Source organism: Procambarus clarkii, chromosome 19 (genome assembly GCF_040958095.1).
Source record: "Procambarus clarkii isolate CNS0578487 chromosome 19, FALCON_Pclarkii_2.0, whole genome shotgun sequence".
NCBI lineage: Eukaryota > Metazoa > Arthropoda > Malacostraca > Decapoda > Cambaridae > Procambarus > Procambarus clarkii.
In genome coordinates, this window is record NC_091168.1 from 46,564,850 (window position 1) to 46,577,033 (window position 12,184).

The 12,184-nt window shown below is 36.3% G+C and overlaps 1 long non-coding RNA gene across 1 annotated transcript; it reads right to left on the reverse strand.

Moving 5' to 3' along the window:
• Positions 1-1,694: 1,694 nt before the first annotated feature.
• LOC138366520 (uncharacterized) lies at positions 1,695-5,850 on the reverse strand. Its single transcript, XR_011229156.1, has 3 exons — positions 5,717-5,850; positions 4,917-5,023; positions 1,695-2,194 (listed from the first exon to the last, which is right to left on the reverse strand). It is a non-coding gene; the product is annotated as an uncharacterized lncRNA (long non-coding RNA).
• Positions 5,851-12,184: the final 6,334 nt, after the last annotated feature.

Consider the following 12,184-nt stretch of genomic DNA (forward strand, 5'->3'; position numbering starts at 1 on the left):
TAACATAACTAAGGCTAGAACAAATAAGTCTTTTAGATAGTTTGCATAAATATATATGGGTGGCCTGGTTGGAGAGGATGTAACAAGGAATGTATTAAAAACAGTGGACATATGTTACCCAGCAAACATTTTCATGTTTTTAAAACATCCTAAAAACGACATTTCATTGTTTTCAGCACGTTTATAATTACGTTTAGAAAAGGTTTTTTGAGAACTTTTATATACAACCTTAGAACGTAAATAATTAACATTTCTAAAAACTTTTTTATAATCTTTTAATTACCTACATTAAAACGTTTAGGGTAAATTAGGGTATAATAATTTTTTAATTCATATCTGAAATAGAAAGGGAGAGAAAGAAAGAAGACATATCTGAGAAAGAAATGGACATCCTATATATGTATGTGTAAATTACAAATAAATAGGGTACAAAAAGAGAATTAAAATATTATATTTATTTAATTAAGAATGAGTAATACAACAAAATATATGTAATAGCTCGAAATATATAGACTATATCTATAACAGAATATAAAAGTAAAAATTTAAAAATCTATATATGCAATATGTGAACACAATAGATTTTGTGATCAAGCAGCCTGTGATTCATGTCATGCTGAGATCAGTCTGACGTTACAAGCAGTTATTGTTACTTAAAACTAAAACAAGTAAAATTTTCCGAGTATACATATAACACTATAGTTTTTCTATGACTAATAATAAAAATCTATTAATCAAAAGTTTAGGACTAATTAACTAAAAATAAAAATCTACAAGTGAATGTAAACACAGTCAAGTATAATATTCATGTAGAAAGAGAAAGAAAAAGAGAGAGAGAAGGAAAGAAAGAGAAAGAAAGGGAGAAAGAGAGAGAGAAAGAAAAGAAAAAACAGTCATGTATAATATTCATATTAGCACCATGCAATATAACTTAGATTAAGTAAAAATCTCAGACATTTTTAAATCAAATGAAATATGAGAGCCAGAGAGAGAGAGCGAGAGCCAGAGAGAGAGAGCCACAGAGCCAGAGAAAGAGAGAGAGAGAGAGCGTGAGCCAGAGCCAGAGAGAGGGAGAGTCAGAGCCAGAGAGAGAGAGAGAGAGAGCCAGAGAGAGAGAGAGAGCCGGAGAGAAAGAGAGAGCCAGAGAGAGAGAGAGAGAGCCAGAGAGAGAGAGAGAGAGAGCCAGAGAGAGAGAGAGAGAGAGCCAGAGAGAGAGAGAGAGAGCCAGAGAGAGAGAGAGAGAGCCAGAGAGAGAGAGAGAGAGAGAGAGAGAGAGAGAGAGCCAGAGAGAGAGAGAGCCAGAGAGAGCGAGAGCCAGAGAGAGCGAGAGCGAGAGATCCAGAGAAAGAGAGGGAGAGAGAGAGAGAGAGAGAGAGAGCCAGAGAGAGAGAGAGAGCCAGAGAAAGAGAGAGCCAGATCCAGAGAGAGAGAGCCAGAGCCAGAGAGAGAGAGAGCCAGAGAGAGAGCCAGAGAGAAAGAGAGAGCCAGAGAGAAAGAGAGAGCCAGAGCCAGAGAGAGAGAGAGAGCCAGAGAGAGAGAGAGCCAGAGCCAGAGAGAGAGCAAGAGAGCCAGAGAGAGAGAGAGAGCCAGAGAGAGAGAGAGCAAGAGAGCCAGAGAGAGAGAGAGCGAGAGAGCCAGAGAGAGAGAGAGCGAGAGAGCCAGAGAGAGAGAGAGAGAGAGAGAGAGAGAGAGAGAGAGAGAGAGAGAGAGAGAGAGAGAGACAGACAGACAGAGACAGAAAGACACACACACAACAAAAGAGGAGACAGAACAAATTAAGGCAAGGAGAGAGAAGACAGAACAGAAACAACAGAGAGAGGAGAGAAATGAGAAATCATTGAAGAGAAGGGGAAGAGAAACACAAGATAAGAAAAAGATACAAGAAAAATATACAAGATAAAAATGACATAAATGAATACCACAAATATAAAAAGTAAAGGAAGAGAGAAGCTAGAAGAGACAGGAAACGAGAGGTGTTAGAAGAGAGGAGGAAAGGAGAGATTAAAAGACAAGAAAAACAGGAGAGAAACGTAAAAGAAATGAAAAAAAGGGACATTTGTGAGGAGAGAAAATAAAGAGACCAGAGAAGACCATATATCAAGAGTGTGAGGATAAAGACTTATATATTTTCTTAGTAGACATCCTCTGGCTCTTGTTGCCCCTCTTGTATACGAATTGTACTTGCAAGTTTTCCCTGAAAAGATATTAACAAAATTAATATTTAATTATTTATTTATATAAATTACACACACACAAACTTTATATATATATATATATATATATATATATATATATATATATATATATATATATATATATATATATATATATATATATATATATATATAATTTCGTAAACCTACGAGGATGAGGGAAGGGGATGTTCCCTCCATGCTGGATATTATATTTACCAGGAAAGAGAAAGATATATTTATCATTCAGTACCTCCCTCCTTTGGTACCTCCCTTTTCCTCCTTTCAGTACCTCCCTCCTTTTACCCAAGTGACATTGTCACTTGGGTAAAAGTGACCATGTCTTTTTGGGAATAAAGTATGCAATGCATTATAATCTGGAAGAAAATGAGCTTGAAGCAGTTGAAAAACCTGACTTGTGGAGAGGTCATTATGGGGAACTCAGATATTTCCTTAAGGAATTTGACAAACACTTGCTGTTAGGACATGAAGTAAATGAGATGTATGTCAAGTTTTGTGAAATATATGATAATGGCACAACAAAATTTATACTAAAGCAGAGATGCAGAACTAGGAAAAAGGGAAAAATTGCCCAAACATACAAGCAATACAAAGATGCGAGAAACAACAATAGCAGTAAGGAGAGGGGCAGAAAGACTATGACTTTCGGTCATATTCAACAACACAAATATACATACACACATACACATTATTGGAAAAAATTGGAATTGGAATATTGGAAAAAATAATTAAAACTAAATGGGTAGAACACCTGGAGAGAAATGATATAATTTCAGACAGACAGTATGGTTTTCGATTTGGAAGATCCTGTGTATCGAATTTACTCAGTTTCTATGATCGAGCAACAGATATATTACAGGAAAGAGATGGTTGGGTTGACTGCATCTATCTGGACCTAAAAAAGGCATTCGACAGAGTTCCACATAGAGAGGTTGTTCTGGAAACTGGAAAATATTGGAGGGGTGACAGGTAAGCTTCTAACATGGATGAAAAATTTTCTGACTGATAGAAAAATGAGGGCAGTAATCAGAGGCAATGTATCGGACTGGAGAAATGTCACAAGTGGAGTACCATAGGGTTCAGTTCTTGCACCAGTGATGTTTATTGTCTACATAAATGATCTACCAGTTGGTATACAGAATTACATGAACATGTTTGCTGATGATGCTAAGATAATAGGAAGGATAAGAAATTTAGATGATTGTCATGCCCTTCAAGAAAACCTGGATAAAATAAGTATATGGAGCACCACTTGGCAAATGGAATTTATTGTTAATAAATGCCATGTTATGGAATGTGGAACAGGAGAACATAGACCCCACACAACCTATACATTATGTGAGAAATCTTTAAAGAATTCTGATAAAGAAAGAGATCTAGGGGTGGTTCTAGATAGAAAACTATCACCTGAGGACCACATAAAGAATATTGTGCGAGGAGCCTATGCTACGCTTTCTAACTTTAGAATTGCGTTTAAATACATGGATGGTGATTTTCTAAAGAAATTGTTCATGACTTTTGTTACGCCAAAGCTAGAATATGCAGCTGTTGTGTGGTGCCCAACAACAGAAGTTGGCCCATATCTTAAGAAGCACATCAACAAACTGGAAAAGGTGCAAAGACATGCTACTAAGTGGCTCCCAGAACTGAAGGGCAAGAGCTACGAGGAGAGGTTAGAGGCATTAAATATGCCAAAACTAAAAGACAGAAGAAAGAGGTGATATGATCACTACATACAAAATAGTAACAGGAATTGATAAAATCGACAGGGAAGATTTCCTGAAACCTGGAACTTCAAGAACAGGAGGTCATAGATTGAAACTAGCTTAACACAGATGCTAAAGAAATATAAGAAAATTCACTTTCGCAAATAGCGTGGTAGACGGTTGGAACAAGTTAGGTGAGAAGGTGGTGGAGGCCAAGACTGTCAGTAGTTTCAAAGCGTCACTCTATAACAATATGACAGAGAGTGCTGGGAAGACGGTCTCATCCTGTAACTACACTTAGGTAATTACACACACACTATATATATATATATATATATATATATATATATATATATATATATATATATATATATATATATATATATATATATATATATATATATAATATATATATATATATATAAATATATATATATATTTATATATATATATAATATATATATATATATATATATATATATATATATATATATATATATATATATATATATATATATATATATATATATATATATATATATATATATATATATATATATATATATATATATTTATATAAATATATATATATGTCGTACCTAGTAGCCAGAACGCACTTTTCAGCCTACTATGCAAGGCTCGATTTGCCTAATAAGCCAAGTTTTCATGAATTAATTGTTTTTCGACTACCTAACCTACCTAACCTAACCTAACCTAACTTTTTCGGCTACCTAACCTAACCTAACCTAACCTATAGAGATAGGTTAGGTTAGGTTAGGTAGGGTTGGTTAGGTTCGGTCATATATCTACGTTAATTCTAACTCCAATAAAAGGCTGAGAAGTGCGTTCTGGCTACTAGGTATATATATATATATATATATATATATATATATATATATATATATATATATATATATATATATATATATATATATATATATATATATCGGACAATTAGTAAAAAAAAAAAAAAAAAAAAAAAATTAAATTATTTTACCTTGTACCTAGATCCACCAGGCCTGTTTGGTGTATGTTTAAGTACTTCAGAAATCTGGAAGGTCACATCCTCCTCCTCAACTTGTGGATGTGCGTTGATAGATGATTCTGTAAAATTAAGTTATTTATATAATAATAAATTCAGTATAACAATAATATTCTGTAAAATTAAAAGTAATTTATACATCAATCAGATAAAACTCTCCAGAGATGGTGATACACAACATATAAAGGACAAGCTTCAGAAAATATGCATTTAGGAATAAGGTTTTGTACATGTAGGTAGCACATGAGAAAATAAGTGGAAGGTGATCAAGTTTATATTAACATGTTAATGGCTTTGTTAAGGCTTTGCAAGAATGAAAAAATATTAATAATATAATATCACCTACCAATTAATTGTACATCATTTATAAGTCAATTATTTGCATTATTATTATTCAATACTAATGATATAAAAATGCATTTTGTAATCTACTATTTATGCAAGTATTAAGAACAGGATCATGAAATAAACTGCAAAATACTGTAATGGATAAACCAATTAAGTTTACATTTTCCTATAGCTAAGTCAGTCAGTTCTATTAGCAGCAGAGAACAATTATGCCCAACCTCTATTAAATGAAACAATCTTAAGAGCAAGTGATAGAAATATAATCATTTATGCTTGGGAAAATATTATGGAATGGTTCCAAATATGAAAAATATTAAGTTTTTTGGTTAAAATTTTTTAATTTAAAATTTAAATTTTTAAGTGAATTTTAAACTTTAAAAAAATTATTTAATTTTTTGGTTACTTACTTAAAATAACATTATATAGTTCTTGTTTTTGTAGAAATGCCAATTTCTTCTTTTGCCCTTCCAGACTGTATAGTGACCACAGGCCGTTTGTTCATATCTTCATTATTCTTCGAACCGTGGTTGCACAATCACACCCACGTACACTGGTTAAAAGCATCACCTAAAAGCAACAACAAAAATGTAGTACACTGACGAATTTTGAATAAATAAATAAATAAATAAATAAATAAATAAATATATTATATTATATATATATATATATATATATATATATATATATATATATATATATATATATATATATATATATATATATATATATATATATATATATATATATATATATATCAACATGCTTGTTCGCATATATATATGCTATGTTGTATGCTACAACTTGGCTGATAATAAAGCCATTCACAACTGCAGGCCTAATAAAAAAAGGAGGTGGCATAGCAATATCTTACAAAGATACCTTCATCTGCAATAGTGTCATTAGTAATAGAGACGACTATTGTTAATATACCTTTGCCAAGTTCTCCAGTAAATCCCTTAAATCCTCCTTGAACAAGAGGGTTTTTACTTGATCGAACCAAATTCTTAACCTGCTGCAGGTAATTTTCAAATGGAAATGCTGAACATCTGTCCAAACTACCAAACTCTTTGGCATCAGATGATATGTGTGTTAGGCAGTGTACATTGTACACTAAAAAATCCTTACCATACAGCTCACGAGCCTTTAACACAAAGTACAGCAAAAGATCATGTGCATATTGGCTGTAATTTAACTGAATCAATTTAGGTGATACAAGAATAGAAATGGCTACACTCAGAGTCAGGAAATGGTCATACAATTCTTTGGGTAAGATTCCCTTCAGTACAATCTTACCGGTGTAGAGAAGGAGTTGCCTGTATTCAGTCGCTTTCCATCTATCAACCTCTGAAAGACTTCGAGGTTTACCTGTTTTTTAGGCGTCGCTTTTTGGCCCGTGACATACGCTGCCATCTTGTGTGGTATTCTCTTCTTCTTTCTATAATGTGTGCATACATTCTGAAGGAGAAAGGCCAAGTGCTACATTACCAATTACTATTACAAGATTATTAGTAAAGTATTGTACTGCAAAAAGCAAATAAAATGGGGTAAACTAAACTTTGAAAACAAATAATAATTAAAACAGGTAAATTAGTAAAATAACAAAGGCTTAAGCAGACATGACTCTGCTTAAGCCATGTAAAGCAGACAGATAAGATGGCAATATATAAGGGGAAAAAATTAAAAAGCTAGGATATAAAACTAATTGAGATCAAAAGCATAAATTACTAAAGTAGGGGAAAAAATAACAAATGACTTCATAAAAAAATTATTCAATTGCCAACAGCAACTTGGTAGTACGAGTCTAAGTCTAAGAAACAAAAAAAATTTAAATGCTGTTATCTGCAATGAAACAATACATACTATTGCACGTACCGAAACATTGATGAATGTAAAAAATAGAGAACTATTTGCTGAATGTCCCATAAATGGATTTAAACTATTCTACACAAAGAGGGGGGAGAAGCCATGTATGTTAGGGAATATTTGAAATGTAGTCTCGAAAAGTACACAACTGTGATAGGAAAATTAGGTCACATGGAGGAGTGGGTCTGTATACTATGGAAGACCTTGTATGCTCGGAGCTCCTTAACATTACAAATGAGGTGGTAGAGGTATTGGGATTAAAAATAGAGAAAATAAATTTAGTGATTATTCTAATATACAAACCGCCAGATGCAATGGCCGAGGAATTCACAGAACAGATAAACAAAATGGAGAACTCGATACCTCATATTATCTTCCTAGGTGACTTCAACTTGCCTAGTCTAAGATGGAGAATAGCAAACAATAATATTATACCAGGAAATTTATCGAGACCTAACCACTCAGCTTCCTGGCAATACGTTAGTAATGAATAAATATGATATATTTACTCATTATAATGTTGGTGCTGAATGTACAACACGAAAAAACATAATTTTAATCTGAAAAAGTATCTTTTTATAAAGAAATTAGACGAAAATAAAGAGCTGGTGACGCCAAATCAAGTCGACGATCCAAGCGTCGGTTAGGTTAAGTTAGGTCAACCTAACCTAACATATTATATTTATTCATTCATTACTAACGTATTGCCAGGAAGCTTTGTGAAGCTTGTGTAGCTTGTGGTAGCTTGTGGTAATTAGACGGACCCTCATTTTAACAGAAACTTGGCTAAGTAAAGACTATACCCAACTCTACAACTTAGCTGGTTATAAAGGCATTCATAATTGCAGGCCTAGTAAAAAAGGAGGTGTTATACCAAAACAGATGCAGAACTAGGAAACAGGATTTCTTCAACAGAAATTTTGAAATTGTTCACAATTTTTGTTAGACCAAAGTTGGAGTACGCAGCAGTTGTATGGTGCCCATATCTTAGAAAGCATATCGACAAACTGGAAACGGTGCAGAGACATGCCACTAACTGGCATTAACTAAATGCCATTAAATATGCCAAATATACTACATACAAACCGCCATGCACAATAATTGTCCTGGGTCCAATGTCCTGGGACCTCTGATATTCATAATATATATATATATATATATATATATATATATATATATATATATATATATATATATATATATATATATAATATATATATATATAATATATATATATATATATATATATATATATATATATATATATATATATATATATATATATATATATATATATAGGGCCATCAACACATCTCCAGCTAGGGCCACCAACACACCTCCAGGGCCATCAACACAACACCACCACCAACACACCTCCAGCCAGGGCCACCAACACACCTCCAGGGCCACCAACACACCTCCAGGGCCATCAACACACCTCCAGGGCCACCAACACACCTCCAGGGCCACCAACACACCTCCAGGGCCACCAACACACCTCCAGGGCCACCAACACACCTCCAGGGCCACCAACACACCTCCAGGGCCATCAACACACCTCCAGGGCCACCAACACACCTCCAGGGCCATCAACACAACACCACCACCAACACACCTCCAGCCAGGGCCACCAACACACCTCCAGGGCCACCAACACACCTCCAGGGCCATCAACACACCTCCAGGGCCACCAACACACCTCCAGGGCCACCAACACACCTCCAGGGCCACCAACACACCTCCAGGGCCATCAACACACCTCCAGGGCCACCAACACACCTCCAGGGCCATCAACACAACACCACCATTAACACACCTCCAGCCAGGGCCACCAACACACCTCCAGGGCCACCAACACACCTCCAGGGCCACCAACACACCTCCAGGGCCACCAACACGCCTCCAGGGCCATCAACACAACACCACCACCAACACACCTCCAGGGCCACCAACACACCTCCAGGGCCATCAACACGGGTCCATAGAATTACCCAAGTCGGCCCAAATCACGCCAAAACTACCCAAATCGTCCTAGCATTACGTAAGTTATGAAGAAATATGGTATATTTACTTACTATAATGTTGGTGCTACACATAGAACATGATCAAACCTATTTTTACTCTGAAATAATCTAATTTCATAACGAAATGAGACGTAAATATGTGAGAGGTGACGCCATAGGAAGTCGACGGTCCAAGCGACAATTGTGTGGAGCGACTTATCCAAGATATATGGTCGCCTGGAGAGTGTTTGCTGCCATAACAGCTTCCTGTACACAGTGATCCAGTCGTCGTATTTCATGGCTCAAATTGTCGCAAATTTAATTGGTAATATTAACAAGTAGAATGTGTATTTATAATAATATTTTTCATAAACAGCCACAAAATATTTAATATTTATTAAAAAAAAGTGTCTGGAAGTTAAATCAATTCCACATGACAATAAATTTGTTATATAGATACTAGCGTTATTCGTTGGTATGCGTTCGCTATTTAAACTACTCCAGTCCTTTTCGTTCATAGAACACCGAACCCTACACGCTCTCTGATATGTTGCTTAATTAACAAATATTCACAAATAAAGATTATATTTATATATGTTATCAGAAAGGCAGATATAAAATAGTTTGTGTTAATGCATCACAGAGATTATACCTTATTAGAGAGGAAAAATATTCATATTTTAAACAAGGCTTCTTGGCCGACGCTTTCCCTTTCGATGGGAACTATGACCTTTTGAAAATCAATGTTAATTGAATCTATATATTGTAAAAAACGAAGTTTTTTATGTCATCAGAAAGACATATAAGCTGCATGTTAATACTTTGGTATAAATATAACTGAAGTGAAAGTGAAGATATATGCCTTTTTATAGTTACTTGATGGCTCGCTCAGGGAGTGTGAAGGCCTGCACACAAGCCAATCAATTTTATAATTAATGTACATATATGCAAAGTAACGTCAAAGGTTTTTATTTCAGAATAAAGACAGATGTAGACGATAATGTAAATACATTTCAAGGAAAACATATCTTAAATGAAAGCAAAGATATGGTCAAATAAATAGGCAATATCACACCATCGCCAGTGTCCGGACACATGAATATTCGCATTAGGTAGGTGAAAGGAAATGTACCCAACCATTTCCATTTACGCGACCAGTTTCCGTTCTTATATTCTTACTTACATTTATTGAAATTTATCATCATCATCATTTACAGAAATAAATTAACATAAAAATGTAGTAATTTTAATACACAAAACAGAAGTAGATATGTATGTAAATTATGACGCAGGATAGGATCACTATTCGCATACTTTGCGTCATTATATACAGTACTGGAATTTAAAAAAAATCGCGGAATTCAGAGATAACACCATCATTGGTGTCCAAGAAAAGTGTAAGTACTTCATTTATAATGATGTGCTGCCCGAAATCTTAGCGAAGTATCTAAAATTTGCTTACTGTAAGTAATTCATGCAAATGATTGTAAAGCCGTCGCCCAGTTGGGTGGGTGTGGAGCACATGACTGTTAAGCTGCCGCCCAGTTGGTTGGGTGTGGAGCACATGACTGTAAAGCTGCCGCCCAGTTGGGTGGGTGTGGAGCACATGACTTAAGCTGCCGCCCAGTTGGTTGGGTGTGGAGCACATGACTGTAAAGCTGCCGCCCAGTTGGGTGGGTGTGGAGCACATGACTTAAGCTGCCGCCCAGTTGGGTGGGTGTGGAGCACATGACTGTAAAGCTGCCGCCCATTTGGGTGGGTGTGGAGCACATGAACGTTAAGCTGCCGCCCAGTTGGGTGGGTGTGGAGCACATGACTGTTAAGCTGCCGCCCAGTTGGGTGGAGCACATGACTATAAAGCTGCCGCCCAGTTGGGTGGGTGTGGAGCACATGACTGTTAAGTTGCCGCCCAGTTGGGTGGGTGTGGAGCACATGACTGTTAAGCTACCGCCCAGTTGGGTGGGTGTGGAGCACATGACTGTTAAGCTGCCGCCCAGTTGGGTGGGTGTGGAGCACATGACTGTAAAGCTGCCGCCCAGTTGGGTGGGTGTGGAGCACATGACTGTTAAGCTGCCGCCCAGTTGGGTGGGTGTGGAGCACATGACTATAAAGCTGCCGCCCAGTTTGGTGGGTGTGGAGCACATGACTGTTAAGCTGCCGCCCAGTTGGGTGGGTGTGGAGCACATGACTGTTAAGCTACCGCCTAGTTGGGTGGGTGTGGAGCACATGACTGTTAAGCTGCCGCCCAGTTGGGTGGGTGTGGAGCACATGACTGTAAAGCTGCCGCCCAGTTGGGTGGGTGTGGAGCACATGACTGTTAAGCTGCCGCCCAGTTGGGTGGGTGTGGAGCACATGACTGTTAAGCTGCCGCCCAGTTGGGTGGGTGTGGAGCACATGACTGTTAAGCTGCCGCCCAGTTGGGTGGGTGTAGAGCAAGACTAGTAATTGGACGACTCACCATAGATGTAAAGTGCCTAGTATAGTGACTTGTGAGCCTCTTGTTGAATCACTTGTGATATAAAGATTATTGATGTGTGTATTTGTGTGGGTGATTGAATATGTATGTGAATGTATATGTATGTATATGTATATATGCAATTGACGATCACGAAACAATAATCATTTGTATGCGGAAAAATCCATATTTCATTTCTCTGGATTTACCGCATATGTATATATATGTACATGTATGTATGATTATGTGTACATGTATATATAACATTAATAAGAGGAAATGAAGATGAAGAAATGATAAAAAGAATGGCAATAGTGGATAGTAGTAACACACTTAAGAATTATTCAGTAATAAATACAAACTCGTCCTTCACCTATGGTAAAGGAAAGTCAACTTGGAAGGATTCAATTTACATGAGATTAAGATTAGGATACAAATATATCTGGCAATACGGAGTTGATGTCAGTGAAAAAGATAAGGAGTGTAAATTATGTAGTATGCCGCACGCCCACACCTTAGAACATTATGTATTAGAGTGTCAACTTATTGATAAC